This window comes from Eptatretus burgeri, chromosome 1, assembly GCF_056783735.1.
Source record: "Eptatretus burgeri isolate ZD-2024b chromosome 1, Ebu_testis_v1, whole genome shotgun sequence".
Taxonomy (NCBI): Eukaryota; Metazoa; Chordata; class Myxini; order Myxiniformes; family Myxinidae; genus Eptatretus; species Eptatretus burgeri.
The window spans coordinates 101,552,841-101,569,460 of NC_140961.1; the positions used below are offsets into that span (position 1 = coordinate 101,552,841).

Consider the following 16,620-nt stretch of genomic DNA (forward strand, 5'->3'; position numbering starts at 1 on the left):
AATATTCCTGGCAAGTTTCAATCCGATCGGACCGGTGGTCGTCCGGTTATTAATAATTTGGGAAAAAAATTGCAGAAGGTGAGAAAGTGGAACGACACCTTCAGCTGCCATATATACACCTTTTCAACACTGAAAAAGCAGTAAAATGGCCGTAACTTGGGAACCGCTTGTCCGATCGATATCAAACCTCGAAAAGGCACATCCGCGGGTCCCCGGCAATATTCCTGGCAGGTTTCAATGAGATCGGACTGGCGGTCGTCGAGAAACGGCGGTCGCAGACAGACAGACAGACAAAGACAGACACACAAAGATTGCTGGAATTATAGATAGATTTATTTGCATAAAATGACAACTGGTCAAAATAACAACAAAGATTCAGTGTTTGCAGACCTCAAATAATACAAACAAAACAAGTTCATATTCATTTTTAAACAACACAATACTAATGTTTTAACTTAGGAAGAGTTCAGAAATCAATATTTTGTGGAATAACCCTGATTTTCAATCACAGCTTTCATGCGTCTTGGCATGCTCTCCACCAGTCTTTCACATTGCTGTTGGGTGACTTTATGCCACTCCTGGCATAAAAATTCAAGCAGCTCAGCTTTGTTTGATGGCTTGTGGCCATCTATCTTCCTCTTGATCACATTCCAGAGGTTTTCAATGGGGTTCAGGTCTGGAGATTGGGCTGGCCATGATAGGGTCTTGATCTGATGGTCCTCCATCCACACCTTGATTGATCTGGCTGTGTGGCATGGAGCATTGTCCTGCTGGAAAAAGCAATCGCCCTCAGAGTTGGGGAACATTGTCAGAGCAGAAGGAAGCAAGTGTTCTTCCAGGACAACCTTGTAAATAGCTTGATTCATGAGTCCTTCACAAAGACAAATCTGCCCAATTCCAGCCTTGCTGAAGCACCCCCAGATCATCACTGATCCTCCACCAACTTTCACAGTGGGTGCAAGACGCTGTGCCTTGTAGGCCTCTCCAGGTGTCCGTCTCACCATTAGATGACCAGGTGTTGGGCAAAGCTGAAAATTGGACTCATCAGAGAAGATGACCTTACTCCAGTCCTCTACGGTCCAATCCTTGTGGTCTTTTGCAAACCTCAGTCTAGCTCTTCTTTGCTTCTCATTGATGAAGGGCTTTTTTCTAGCTTTGCACGACTTCAGCCCTGCCCCGATGAGCCTGTTTCGAACCGTCCTTGCCGTGCACTTCACCCCAGCTGCCGTTTGCCATTCTTTTTGTAGGTCACTTGATGTCATCCTACGGTTGTTGAGTGACATTCGAATGAGTTGGCGGTCATCCAGATCAGTGGAAAGTCGTTTTCGCCCTCTGCCGGTCTGTAGCTTTGTTCTCCCCAATGTCTGCTGCTTGACTTCGTTCTTACTAACCGCAGTCTTTGAAATTTTAAGGATGGAAGCAACGTGACGCTCACTATATCCCTCTGCCAGTAAAGCCAGAATTGAACCCTTCTTTTCCTCACTCAAAACCTTTCTTTTCAACTCTTTTGGCATGGTCGATAGTTATTTTTTTGATTCCAATTACTTTTGAGGTACTACTAGCACTGTTTTTGCCATCCAGCTGGTCCTATTGCAAGAGGATAGTGATGACCACAGCAGTGGTTTTTATACTTTTCCTTGTTAAATAAGATTTGGTTCAGGTGATCACCTAATCAGTACCTCACGAATTAGAATGAGGTGTGCCTGTGTTGGAATTCAACAGACACTGGAATGGAATGGCTGCCAAACATCTAGAGATACTGATTTAAATTTTTTTGGGAGTGGTCTCTTATTTTTTTCCAGAGCTGTATATATATATATATATATATATATATATATATATATATATATATATATATATATATATATGTATATATACATACATATCTTGTTCTTATTCTTCTTCTTCTTTCGGCTGCTCCTGTTAGGGGTCGCGACAGCGGATCATACGTATGATCCGCATAGTGATTTGGCACATGTTTTACGCCGGATGCCCTTCCTGAAGCAACCCTGGTCGCCTCTTACGACACAGGGATATGGAACATCTATTTTAACCGGGGTATACACCGGCTCAATATACTGGTACTCATTTCGCCGACCTCGGAAGGATGACAGGCTGAGTCAATCCCCTGGTGTATTAATTCAGTGGCCCAACGGGGCTTGAACTCAGGACCTTTTTGGATCCCAAGCCGCTGCCCTAACCATTGCGCCAACACCAGGATATATGTATATGTATATGTATGTATATGTATATATATATATATATATATATATATATATATATATATATATATATATATATATATATATATATATATATATATATATATATATATATACATACACCAGGCTAACAGCGTGATAGGTGAACCGCGATCTAGCGGGGGATTACTATATATATATATATATATATATATATATATATATATATATATATTGAAGTCATGGATGAAATGAAGAATGGTAAAGCGGCGTGCAGTGCTGGGGTTGTTGTAAAGATGCTGACGACATCTGGTGGTATTGGAGTGAATTTTTTCACTAAATTGGGAAATGCAATGATAAGGGAGACATCTGTCCCAAATGACTGGTTGAAGAGTGCAATAGTGAATCTTTATAAAGGGAAGGGTGATGCCTTAGTTCGGGGCAACTATAAGGGTCTGAAGCTGCTGGACCATGGAATTAAAGTGGTACAGAGAATCATGGATAAATTGATAAGACAGAGTGTTAATATACATGAAATGCAATTAGGTTTCATGCCAGGAGGGGGCATGATCGAGGAAATTTTTATAGTTGGTCAATTACAGAAAAATATCTGTGGAAGAAGAGACAACTGTACTTTATATTTGTGGATTTGGAGTTCCTCAGGAAGTGGTGCAATGGTCCATGAGTAAGTTATATGTGGAGGCTTGGTTAGTTATGGTAGTTATGGTGATGTATGATGGCCCAAAAACCTCCGTGAGGGTAAATGGAGTGCAGAGTGAGGATTTTAAAGTCAAACTTGGTGTTAATCAGGGGTCAGTCTTGAGCCCAATCCTTTTCATTATGGTTCTTGAGGCTATATCACAGGGATTTAGAGGAGGCTGACCTTGGGAACTCCTCCATGCTGCTTACACCGAGTGCTGATAGCTGACAGGATGGAAGAGGTAATGGGTAAATTTACAGTATGGAAGGGGGTATGGAGGCCAGAGGACTGAATGTGAATATAGAGAAAACAAAAATACTTATTAGTGGTGTGGGAGAAGGAAGTGTGGAAAAAGGGAGAGGTGGCACAGTTTTCTTTTTTAAAAGGTCTAGGTAGCAATTCAATATTCAATTCAAATCCTGCAAGTGGTTCCTGACTTCAAATGTAATGTGCTGTTTGCGCAGATAAACAAGTGGCTCCAGTTAGAGTGGAAAGGTTAGTTTATGGGGATATTGCTCTGGAATGTGTAGATAAATTGATATCTTGGTGATATGATTTGTGCAGGTAGTGATGTAGAAGCAGCAGTGATTGCAAGAATTAGAAGTGGCTGGAGGAAGTTTAGGGTGTTGTTACTCCTTTTGACATAAAGAGGGACCTTTCTCCAATTAAAGGGAAAACTTTATGCAGCTTGCATTGGAAGCGTGATGTTGTATGGCAGTGAAACATGGGTGATGAAAAAGGAAGAACGGAGGTGTGAACGAAATGAAATGAGAATGGTGAGGTGGATGGGTAATGTGACACTGAAGGATAGGAAACCAAATGTGGAATTTAGAAATAGGTTAGGTATAGGAAGTATTGGTGAGGTTATGCGTCGGGGTAGGTTGAGATGGTTCGGACATGTAGAAAGGATGGGGTTGGGCAGCTGTGTGAATAGGTGTATAAATATGTGAATGAAAGGAGAGCTGGAGGCTGTCTGAGGAAAACATGGAATATATTGCCGAGAGACGATCTTAGAGTTGAAGGCCTGATAACAGGACTAGCAAGGGATCGTGCAACCTGGAAAGTAGCCATGAGGTGAACTATGGCTTACAAATGCAAGCATGGAAACGGCTGTAAAACGATGATTATGAATTGCATTCTTCGTAGGTTTATCTGACGTCCGTGTATTCTTGAGTTACATTTTCAGAATCAGAGAACTTAACTGAGTTTAGTAATAGAGGTTTGACATTTGTGCTCAAAAGTCTAATCAAAATATAAAATGGCACCATTTCACCAGGCGCCACAGACCAGTGTCTGATCTGATGGAACTTAATAACGACCTTTTGTCAGTTGGGCACCTATGTCCTACAGTACCGGACACTCAAACGTTTTGTGTTCAAATGTCTAAACAAACTCGACCTGGCTCCCAGTCTTGCGAACACATCCCAATGTGGGGTTCTTGATAATACATTTAATGGCAGAGTTGGAGACATGGCTGGGCAATAAACTGGATGTGAGACAAGTGAAAGTGAAAGCAGAGATAAAGGTGAATGACAATGACACAAAGATTATGAGCAATGAGATGAAGGTTATGGGCATTGACATTGTGGCAAGGATCGAGGCAGTACGGGGATAGCTGAATGAAGTGAGGGAGTGTGTGGGCTGTGTCCAGGATGAGATGGTGGCGGGTCAGGCCAGAATGATGAAATAAACAAATTGACTTCAGCGGGAGGTGAAAAGACTTGCAGAGGAGCAGAAAGAATTAAAACAAAGCAATGGAAAGAATACAACAGTGATAGGGGACTTAAAGAAAGGCCAAAAATAAACCAAGGGGGAACAAATTGCAGTAAAGAAAGAATGTAAGACAAGGCATGAGGAGGTGACAAAGAAAATACGAGATGAGACAGACAATGGAAATGAGAGAATGACAGATGGACGAATGAATAGAGGCAACGAAGGTGGTTGTAGAAAGGAAACTTGCAGGGGCAAAGTGAGAGATAACAAAGATAAAGGTTGAAATGAATGACGCAAAAGGGGAACAAATAGAGATGAAGGATATGCTTGAGAAAATATACAATAATTGGTAGAATGTGTTGAACAATGTGCAAAGATCATGATGGCGCATTGCAGGTACAGGTGTAGAGGTTACGAGTCCTTGAGGCGAACTGGTGTGGGGGAGTCCAGTCAAGGTAAGAAGGTGTGAGCCAGGACGGGATTGTGTCAAGTTTGGGGGGAATAAAGGACCCGGGTTTTCTTGGTATGAAGCAAGGTGCAGAGTATGTGCTGAGAAGTAGTATGACAGTGTGTGCCGAGGACATGCATGGTGGAATGTATTGTTGTGTCAAAAGCTCAACTATCGTCAAGCTCATCATGGTGGGAGGTTAAAATCCAGTGATGTTCCGAACGGCTTATCTCTTGAGGAGATGTATTCCAAATGAATGGTAAGTTTGCACGTGCACGGTTCATGAGGTGAGATATGAGAACCTCAGTTCTTTAAAAACCAAAGACAAAGAACCAGTGTATGGTGATCACGAGGAGACGGTGGCAGGTCATGGCGGGGGGGGGGGCAAGAAAGGGGAACACGGAATCGAATATAAATAATTTTGCACAATGAGAATAAAAGAAATCTAAAGGATGAAGCCGCCTCACTCTGGACTCGGTCACAAATGGAAAAGGGACAAAATTGGGGGACTCAGCTCTGGTGGTAGCAGGTGGAAGAATGGAGGCTGCGGAGCAGCCACGAGCAGGCGATGAGGAGACAGTCACACAGGCAGGATGACCTCCTCTCCTCAGCAGTCTTTTATCCTCACTCTTTTTACTCCATTTTTACGTCAGACTCTTTCCCTCTATCTTGTTCCCCATTCTCCTCAGATCAATCCATTTTTTTCAAAAGTTGACAGTTCTCTCCTCACAACTTATCTCCTTACAAAATTGTTCTCAGACCAACTGCTCTCTCACACACCCTACCGCCCGATTAGGCGCTCCCTCTTTTCTCAGGGCAACAAAAAACTCCACCTCTCAGAGGCGATCCGAGCTCTGCCCCTTTCCTGCTCTCTTGCCAAGTCTCCCAATGCCCCCTGTCGAGATTTACAAAGGGGTTTATGCACAAAATTTCCTTAACCATAAACCCCAACTTTTTATTACCCCACCAACCACTGAATGGTACACATACAAACCAGACATTCCTTAAGTTGATATGTTCCAACCTATTACACAAAGATGGGCTAACTACTTGTACATGGATCATGCCATTCTATACATTTCTATCTGGTCTCTGGGAATATCGAACCTTCCCCCCACATTATGAATGAACTGGAGATTGGGGGATGTGTAACGACTCAGACGGGGGTAGGAGTTTGCCTGACTGACGGGAGGGGTGAGCCTCCCGAGCGATGGAAAATGAAAAGTTTGGCATGTTTTGAATCCATGACAGTCTCAGAGGGGCCGGCATGTAAACAATTCATGCCAGGTGAACTGCCTGAGCATGGACAGCTAAAAGAAAGAAAAACAAATAAAAATGAAGAGTTTCCATGGGGTACGGAATGCTGCAAGGTGTGTGTAGTGCATGCGGTGCACTCAGCATGAATGGGGATCACCAAAGCGGCTGCTGGATCTCCGCGAAGGGTTCCGTGTACAGGTTACGGAGTTCCTGCGGCACGAGAAGGGGCATGGTTGAGGCTGCAAAATGGCCCGAACACGTGGACAGCTGCCGGGGGTCCAAAAGTATAAGCAGTGGGTGTGGTGAACACAGCTGGGTTCTCCGTCAGGGGAAATCCCAGACCCCAGCACGTCAAATTGAATGGAGAAATTTAATTTGTTGTACCACTCTATTTGCAAACGCAAAAGGCCAACATGACCATAAATACTTTCAATGACGTAATTCGGCCCAACATTGCCATGGTGCACTCCCAGGTTATTGTTTGCGACAGCTTTAAACATATACGTTCTTGATGTTTTATTTAAGTCTAAAAAAACCTGATCTTGATTCGGTGACCCAACTTATGTACAGCATGTCCATAAAGTCCTTTTATAACTTTTAATGTACACGTGATAGAAAAAAATGTAAATGCAATTTTAAAGCATAATAAATCAAGTACAATCAATGCACTGTTAATGTTATTAGTGTTGTTTCCATTGCTGTTAATAATTCCACAATTCCCCTGTGTTTCTTGACGCGTTGACATTTTCTGATGAGGCAACTTCAATATCCGTGGTAAAGTCAACCACCACAACGATCGCATTTTGTTCCCGAACTACGACGATTAAAGGTCCCCTGACATGCCAAAGTACATAAATTTCATTTATATATGTCCTAGAGGAGTTTTTCATCGTGATTTCAGATCTGATAATGTTTTTTTTTCAAAAAACTCATTCTGTAAAATGTAAAATTAAAAAAACAAACGTCTTCGGGAACGCCTCAAAAAATTCTCCTGAAAGGGGCGTAACCAACATAACGTCACGTACAGGATGTCAAAGGCTGCACGTTAATTACTCGGGTGGGTGGTCTCCGTGATTGAATTGGCTTCCTGTGCGTTTCCACATTTGATTGGTCGACTCAATCGCTTCGTTCATTTCTGCTTTAAAAAAAATCGAACATTTGGTTTTGAATAATCGCTGGCATGGACTTTGATTTGTCTGGTAGCGAGAGTGAGTGTGAGAGAAATGAAGGATTTTGGTCTGAATCACATGGAGAATTGTCGGATAACGTAGTCGCGGGAGGTGAAGTTCAGGCAGCTGGAAATGAAATACGGCCTGAGCAGTTCGAGCCCGAAGCAGGACAAGCAGAGGAAAATGGCGATGAAATTCCCAGAGTTCATGACGATCGGGAGGACATCGAAGGAAGACTCGGAAATAACAACTGGTAAGACTAAATCCTATTCGGAATTCAATAATGTAAATTCGACTTGCATACTGCTCGATATCAGAAATATTTTAGTGAGGTGACGTGAACAGCGCAGCGCAGCGGCCGTGTCTCTCCGCGCATAAAACGAACCCATCTCGCTGTCCGGATACGATGAAAACTTGTGTGCAGAACACACCTTGCGTCACAATCGTCACAACGTTCTGCTGCATTTTTATTTATTTCATTAACCTCCGCCATCGAAAATGGACGGAGGTTACTGTTTTCACCCCTGTCTGTTTGTTTGTTTGTTTGTGAACAGTATGACGGAAAAACTCGACAAATTTCGACGAAACTTGGTGGGGGGATTAGGTATGGTCCGAGGATCATGCCAATAGATTCTGGACTTTGTCCAAAGTCCAATATGGCCGCTATGGCGGCCATTTTGAAAAAATATTTGACTTTTTGTTTTTGCATTTCCACATGTTTTAAGTGATTTCCAACCCCCCCTCCCCCCCAAAAAATTTTCAACTTTTTTTTTTCAACAAAATTTCGATTTTTTTTTTTTTTTTTTTTTGCATTTCTACATGTTATAAGTGATTTCCAACAAAAAGCATGCCAAAATTATAATTGCGGCTGATTTTGGAACTTCAGGTGGATATACCCACGTAAAATCAATTTCTGTCTCAAGGAATCTAGTTATGATGAATGAATTGAGTATGTAAAAGGGAAAGTTGGAAACTATAACTCTGTGAGCACTGTTGATGTCAAATTGAATGAATAGGATATCAGGTTCACTTGAGTGACATAGCAGTATTGGCGGTGGAGGTTTTACACTCTACCGAGTGCTCCCCCTCTAGTTCCTACTGTCGTCATGTAGCACCAGTAGAAAACAATGAAGAAAAGAGAATAATAAAACGAACAAATTACCCCCGTGTGGGGTGACTGTCATCTCTATAATACCACAAGTTCTCAATGTTCAGTTATGACCGAATACTACTGAGCAGTTCGACTGCGCAGCTCGACTGCGCAGCTCCACGGCGCAGCTCCACGGCGCAGCTCGACTGCGCAGGTCTACTGCGCAGTTCAACTGCGCAGTTCTACTGCGCAGCTCGAACTGCGCAGGTCTACTGCGCAGCTCGAACTGCGCAGGTCTACTGCGCAGCTCGAACTGCGCAGGTCTACTGCGCAGCTCGAACTGCGCAGGTCTACTGCGCAGCTCGAACTGCGCAGGTCTACTGCGCAGCTCGAACTGCGCAGGTCTACTGCGCAGCTCGAACTGCGCAGGTCTACTGCGCAGCTCGAACTGCGCAGGTCTACTGCGCAGCTCGAACTGCGCAGGTCTACTGCGCAGCTCGAACTGCGCAGCTCGAACTGCGCAGGTCTACTGCGCAGCTCGAACTGCGCAGCTCGAACTGCGCAGGTCTACTGCGCAGCTCGAACTGCGCAGCTCGAACTGCGCAGGTCTACTGCGCAGCTCGAACTGCGCAGCTCGAACTGCGCAGCTCGAACTGCGCAGCTCGAACTGCGCAGCTCGAACTGCGCAGCTCGAACTGCGCAGCTCGAACTGTGCAGGTCTACTGCGCAGCTCGAACTGCGCAGCTCGAACTGCGCAGGTCTACTGCGCAGGTCTACTGCGCAGCTCGAACTGCGCAGGTCTACTGCGCAGCTCGAACTGCGCAGGTCTACTGCGCAGCTCGAACTGCGCAGGTCTACTGCGCAGCTCGAACTGCGCAGGTCTACTGCGCAGGTCTACTGCGCAGCTCGAACTGCGCAGCTCGAACTGCGCAGGTCTACTGCGCAGCTCGAACTGCGCAGGTCTACTGCGCAGCTCGAACTGCGCAGGTCTACTGCGCAGCTCGAACTGCGCAGGTCTACTGCGCAGCTCGAACTGCGCAGGTCTACTGCGCAGCTCGAACTGCGCAGCTCGAACTGCGCAGGTCTACTGCGCAGCTCGAACTGCGCAGCTCGAACTGCGCAGGTCTACTGCGCAGGTCTACTGCGCAGCTCGAACTGCGCAGGTCTACTGCGCAGCTCGAACTGCGCAGCTCGAACTGCGCAGGTCTACTGCGCAGGTCTACTGCGCAGCTCGAACTGCGCAGGTCTACTGCGCAGGTCTACTGCGCAGGTCTACTGCGCAGCTCGAACTGCGCAGGTCTACTGCGCAGCTCGAACTGCGCAGGTCTACTGCGCAGGTCTACTGCGCAGCTCGAACTGCGCAGGTCTACTGCGCAGCTCGAACTGCGCAGGTCTACTGCGCAGCTCGAACTGCGCAGGTCTACTGCGCAGCTCGAACTGCGCAGGTCTACTGCGCAGCTCGAACTGCGCAGGTCTACTGCGCAGCTCGAACTGCGCAGGTCTACTGCGCAGCTCGAACTGCGCAGGTCTACTGCGCAGCTCGAACTGCGCAGGTCTACTGCGCAGGTCTACTGCGCAGCTCGAACTGCGCAGGTCTAACTGCGCAGGTCTAACTGCGCAGCTCGAACTGCGCAGGTCTAACTGCGCAGGTCTAACTGCGCAGCTCGAACTGCGCAGCTCGAACTGCGCAGCTCGAACTGCGCAGCTCGAACTGCGCAGCTCGAACTGCGCAGCTCGAACTGCGCAGCTCGAACTGCGCAGCTCGAACTGCGCAGCTCGAACTGCGCAGCTCGAACTGCGCAGCTCGAACTGCGCAGCTCGAACTGCGCAGCTCGGTTAAAGATGACTCGGCATTTTGGCGCTCGCGCACAAAATTATATTTTGAAAATAAATGCCGACGTTTACATTTCGGGTTTTGAAAGTTTTGCACCTTCGGCGGAAAATGTATAAATATACAAGGTCAGCTGCTATGCAATGACACCATTCACTAACTTTTACCATGCCCAGTAGAGAATATATAGCCTCCTGAAGGTAGGGCAGTTTTTGCAAACTTTGAAGTCACGTGACGTGAAATTCGAAAATCTGTCCTGACCAAATTTAGATATTGTCCCATACATTCATATGCTGCAATCAAATTCAAGATCGCTTGAGGAATGGCAGAGGAGATAGAATTTGAAAATCGTCATTTTCGCAACTTCAAAGGCCTTGACTGACTATTTTATTGACCGTGACCTTGAAAGTCATACCATCGTGTACGTCTCATCGACCTCTATCAGGATCAATAATGACCAGATCTCTCGCTTCAACTTCATTGTGAACGGACGGATGGATCGAAAGACATCGACACCCATATTATTAGGTCATGCTCGAAGAGATGGCCTAAGAAAGCTACAGCACGTCAGATTTATCGGACTAGTCGGACGGACGACGGATTTATCGGACTAGTCTCGACTCGAGAGTTGACAAGTAACTTGTATTAGCATGCACACAATGTATAAGTCAATGCGTAAGAATCCCAAGGCTATGAGGCCGTGTAATTGGACAGATAAATTTGTCTTTCATTGTTGTGCCAACATTTTTTTCCCTTTTCTTTTATTACGGCATTTTGGCTAATTGTTGATGAATTGCAAGTCAATGGAAGCAGTACCTTCACTTTAGAATGAACCCATGTATGTCGAGTGCAGCCATACCTGGCTTGCATGTATGTGGAATCGTACCGATCCCAGCAGGCTGGTTTCAACAAACAATTCAATAATCTGCAAAATGTGGGTGCAGGTTTTTCACATTGTTTGATTTTAAAATTATCTCCTTGTGCCTTGAGATGATGCAATATTAATCTTTAGTACTTTACTTGTATGCCCCTTTATTTTATTTTTTTAATGGAAAGGTTCAACAGTCAAATTTTGTGTTTTGTGTACATGGTATCGCCCTTTATTGTGCATACATGTATTGGATTTGTACACGGCTACGACAAGGTAGTAAAGGGATAAATAATTGCCTCGTGATTGTTGTGCATACACGGCTCAGAAGCATAATTTCTTGTCTCTGTATGTGAGGAATGAGGGGTTGGGATGAATAGAGCCCATGATCAAAGTCACTGTCTTCGAAGTGGGTGCTGCAAATGACGCTCGTGTCGCTGGGGCCTTTCCAGTTTCCCCTCGTCAGCTTCACTTTAGATGTCCATATTCTCTGACGATTATCATCTTTCGGGAATACATGAAGGCTTACACCGTCTTTGCTTGTATTGCTGCATCCTGTTACGATACGTCCTGCAGGCGTTTTCGAAAGTACGGCTAAAACTCTTAAAAACGTTCGCGAAACAATCACTGGAATTAAGACGATCACAGAGATTGCACTAACATGTGCAAAATGCATTTGTACGTACTTTATAAGGCGCGCGACATCTCGACTCTCGAGTCAATCCACTCTGTGCGAGTTACTGTATGTGACGTCACGCTGCGATTCGATGAAGTCCATTTTTTAGGGGCGGGGCATAGCACGTTGTGAAAGGCTCCAGAAATGATCGAAATATTGCTCTAATTATCCCATTTTTGATTAAAAAAAAAAACCACGGGTGATGTCTTCACTTGGAAGGTCAAGTTAATATCTAAATAACAAGTTTATTTTTCATGTCAGGGGACCTTTAAATATTTCACATACCAGCAAGACTAGTTCCTTGTCCACTATGCTTCGAATGTGTGATTGTGCTTGAATGATGTCTTCCCATAGAAGTGGGTCGGTCGACGTGGACCAATTGCTTGACCACTTCAACATTGGATTACATTTTATGTTGCTATGTAAAACTGTTTACTCATCAAAACTACATTCTTTGGATGAACTTAGCACTATGATCACAAATGCAATAAATGAAATTACTCAGCAGCAACTGGAGAATGTTTTCAACAGTTTGGAAAATCAGATTGAAAGATGATGTTTATGTTGTTGCCTAAAATTTTGAAAGATATTGAATAAAACTTGATGAATTATGCTTTCATGCAACATTTATAGTTCTCAACATTTAATTGATTTTGAAGGAATGTTGTATGCAAATTTTGAAGTTTTGGAGTTCACATTATTTATTTCCAACTTTATAAATCTAAACTGCAATCTTTATATTGCAGCAAGATCAGTGTTTATTATTAACTGCTCGTTGATAAAGAAAAATCACGACGATGAAGGTTTCTTGTATCACAGATGGATTTCAATACAGATTTACAACAGCATGGATGAAAACTTTGCAAACCTTAATTGCCTTTTCACCTGTCCCACAATTTGCTTTCTGTATGGCTTGGGCAGTTTGGGGAAATATTCGAGTGAATAAGAACTTTGAGATTCGAGTTGGAGTCATTGTTTGGGAATGTATTGTGCAATCAAGAGCATGGGCAGTATGTGCAATTGTTTATCTGATACTTTTAGTAATCATTTGCCTGGTCCTTGCAATCAAAGCCCAAAACCAATCAACACAAAATGAGTTCAAGTTCATCTCCTACAGCCTTTTATTTTGTTTTCTGGTTGGCATGGCTTTTGTTCCTGCTTACAATAGCACTCAAGGGACGTTTGCTGTTGCTTCAGAGATTTTTGCTATTGTTTCCATGGCTTTTGGTATTCTTGGCTGTATTTTCATTCCCAAGTGCTATTTCATTTTATTTAAAATAAAATGAAAAGGTTTACACTTTTTGTTTGTACTCCAATAATATTTATTTATTTGTTTGTATCAAAACGTGCTTTTCTCAGATAAAGGGATTACAAAGAAACACAAATGAAGCAGAATATATTGGGTGGTGCTTGCAAAACCAGAGCAGACATTTCACATCATTTGTTTTTTTTCTTGTTTGATCTCTTCTGTTATTTTCTTCAAGAATATTGTTCTGTTTGTGGAGGTAGATGGGGACGAATCTAATAGGGAATTAGATTGTGTGGAGTTGCTTGATCTGTGGATGAGGAGGAGGCATCTCAATGTGAGTAAGTAAGGAACATGTGAGCTTAGTGTTATGTGTTACCACACGAGGGGTGGTGCAGTCTTAATTGGCCTAGGGAGTAAGAATAAGTTCCCCAGTACGTGATTGCCATCTGAAATTTTCCCCTTTGTTTTTGAATATTCCAAGATCGGCAATAAAGGTGGGGAATGCATCCCTGAAACCACAACAAACAGGCAGAAAGCCCAGCTTTCAAAGGTTAACAGCAAGTGAAGTCACGCCCCCGAGGGACGATTGATGGGCGTGACGACAGAAGCTAGCCAAGCAGGAGAAGCACTGCCTTCCCAGGTTTGGTGCGAGCATGCCACACCCCAGAGGTGGAGGAGTTATAGGTGAGATAAAATAATAAGATTGGCTGGCGCATTGAGAGAGGCTTTCAAATACTGTATAGGACTATATAGCAGTGTGATTGAGGTCAAAGGAAAGAGGTTGTGCATTTTAAGAGGCAGGAGTTGGCTTGGCATTTTGGTAGAGCCATGATCAGGGTGGAAGTGTGAGGTGCATTGTTTGGAGAGGCGAGAGCGGAGGTTGAGCACACACCAAAGATGACAACACAGCCATTGAATTCATGTTGAAGCAGTTTGGCTCGCTTGGTGAAGTAAGACACTGGCCTTTTGCTTCTGGTCAGGTCGATGAGGATGATCGGAGCACCCAAAGCCGTTACACTGGGGCTTTGGGCCTTGATGTGGAGTGCCACTCGCGAATTGCCTAGCGTGTGTTTGTCCAACTCCGAGAGAAGCATCTCAATTCCAGTTCCACAAGGATCAGCTTTCTAAAGGAATAGTTTTTAAAAAAGTTTTTTTTTCTTTTCATTTTGTGTCCCCTTTGTCTGTATTTGAGTCTGTGTGGGAGGTGCCTCAACTGGGATTTATTAACCTTCGCCATCGAAGATGGACGGAGTTTACTGTTTTCACCCCTGTCTGTTGGTTTGTTTGTTTGTGAACAGTATTACGGAAAAACTCCTGGACAGATTTTGACAAAACTTGGTGGGGGGATTAGGTATGGTCCGAGGATCATGGCATCAGATTTTGGACTTTGTCCAAAGTCCAATATGGCCTCTATGGCGGCCATTTAGAAAAAAATATTTGAATTTTTGTTTTTGCATTTCTACATGTTTTAAGTGATTTCCAACCCCCCCAAAAAACAGAAAATTTTGCAACTTTTTTTTCAAAAAAAATCGATTTTATTTGAAAAATATTTGAATTTTTTTCATTTCTACATGTTTTAAGTGATTTCCAACCCAAGCAAAAAAATTTAGCGAAAAAAAACTGAGTATTTTTGCACCTTTTTTTTTCAAAAAAATTTCTATTTTTTTTGTTGGCATTTCTACATGCGCGTCGATCTAGTTTAGTTTATTCAATTGTGATTCAGTAGAGTCTGATCCGTTTTGACCTACAATGAATAGGATATCGGGTTTACTTAAGTGACCCAGCAGTATTGGCGGCGGAGGTTTTGCACTCTACCGAGTGCTCCCCCTCTAGTTTGCTTTTGTTATTATCATTACCTTTATGAATTATTGACTGTTGTAAATATTCATTTATTTTAATTAAATGTATTCCTTTGAAGAAATTGAAGCCTTGTGCTGTCCTGGTGCTGTGCTACTCGCCGTGCTCCTCCTGGGTGGATTGTCTCTCCGCCATTACACCCTGTTAATGCTCGTGCTTTAATCTCCGAGTCTTTGTTGTAGCTTTCAAGGGAGAAGCTTTGCCATCCATCCAGGTAAGGTTTAAACCCCCTGAACACGACAATATTGTTGGACGTAAAGGGGGTTGGACAGTATGTGAGTGATTTGATATCTTTATTTTTCTGTATTCATTATACACAGTTTGTAGATTTAATTTAATAAGCTTCACGTGCTTGCCATATAAGAATGTTGCATATTTGCCTCATCCATATTGTCTTACGGTTCAGTGAATGAAAACTAATACCCAAGATTGAATGAAGTCAATTAATTTGTTTTTCTCTATTAACTATATAAATAGGCTACTGAAGGCAGTGGGCATTGCAATTTGTACAAGTGTGGACCAGATCATAACTGGCACTGATTCGCTTGAGGACATCAGCAATTATTTCTTCGCCATGGAGGAATGCTTCATTTACAATCTTAACAAGTAAGATATGGTGATGGTGACCCACATGGTAAGCCACCTTACCTTTTTCCCAAATCTTAGTGCTGTTAACTAGTTAAGATTTAAGCCTGCCAGTTTGGACTTTGTTGTATTTTCATTCCCAAGCAAGAAAGAATTAACATTAAAACAGGCGTTCTTGTGTTGAATTTCTTATGTGTTTGTTTCTTTGTGTAGGATGTGCTATCTGCTTATGATAGTCGGACCCCGATACTCGCGGAGGATAAGGTCCTGAAAAATTCCACGAATGTCAAATCTGCAAATGCTTCAATCGGAAAAAGGTGGGATGGATTCCCAGTGGTTCATGGTTCATCAGGGAAAATCAAAAATCCTGTGAAACCGTTAATACCCCCGTAAAAACCCACGAATACACGAAGCATGGCTGCGAATGTAGAAGCAGGTCAGAAAAACATGAATACGCCCGCAAAAAAACCACTAATACGCGAAGCACGGCTGCGAATGTAGAAGCAGGTCAAAAAAACGCGAATACGTCCGAAAAAAAAACACAAAGCACAGGTCTGTGAATGCAGAAGCAGGTCAGAACAACCACTAATACGCCTGTGAAAAACTGCAAATATGTGAAGCACAGGGCCACAAATGTAGAAGCAGATCATAAAAATACCGTGAATATGCCCATGAAAAACCGCGGATATGAAGAAAAAAATGTGAATACACGAAGCACAGAGCCGCAAATGTAGAAGGTCAGAAAAAAAAAACCCCACGAAAAATCACAAATATGTGAAGCACAGGGCTGCAAATGTAGAAGCAGGTCAGAAAAACTGTGAATACACCTGCAAAACGCCAAAGTATATGCAGCACAGGGCCGCAATTGTCGAAGCAAGTCAGAAAAAACCGCGAATACGCCCGCAAAAAACCACAGATATGTTGAAAAAAAAAAAACGTGAATACATGAAGCACAGGACCATAAATGTCGAAGCAA

At 43.4% G+C, this 16,620-nt stretch overlaps 1 protein-coding gene across 3 annotated transcripts in view; it reads left to right on the forward strand.

The window, feature by feature from the left end:
- The window catches only part of LOC147035068 (extracellular calcium-sensing receptor-like), a 238,552-nt gene that overhangs the window by 85,449 nt on the left and 136,483 nt on the right, over positions 1-16,620 (forward strand). Inside the window, exon 1 of one of the 3 annotated variants that reach the window (XR_015061240.1) lies at positions 7,332-7,741. The exons of the other annotated variants lie outside the window; for them this stretch is intronic. The gene's annotated coding sequence lies outside the window, so the exon portion shown is untranslated. Of the gene's footprint in view, positions 1-7,331; positions 7,742-16,620 lie in introns of those variants that run through there. 3 annotated transcript variants of the gene reach the window in all.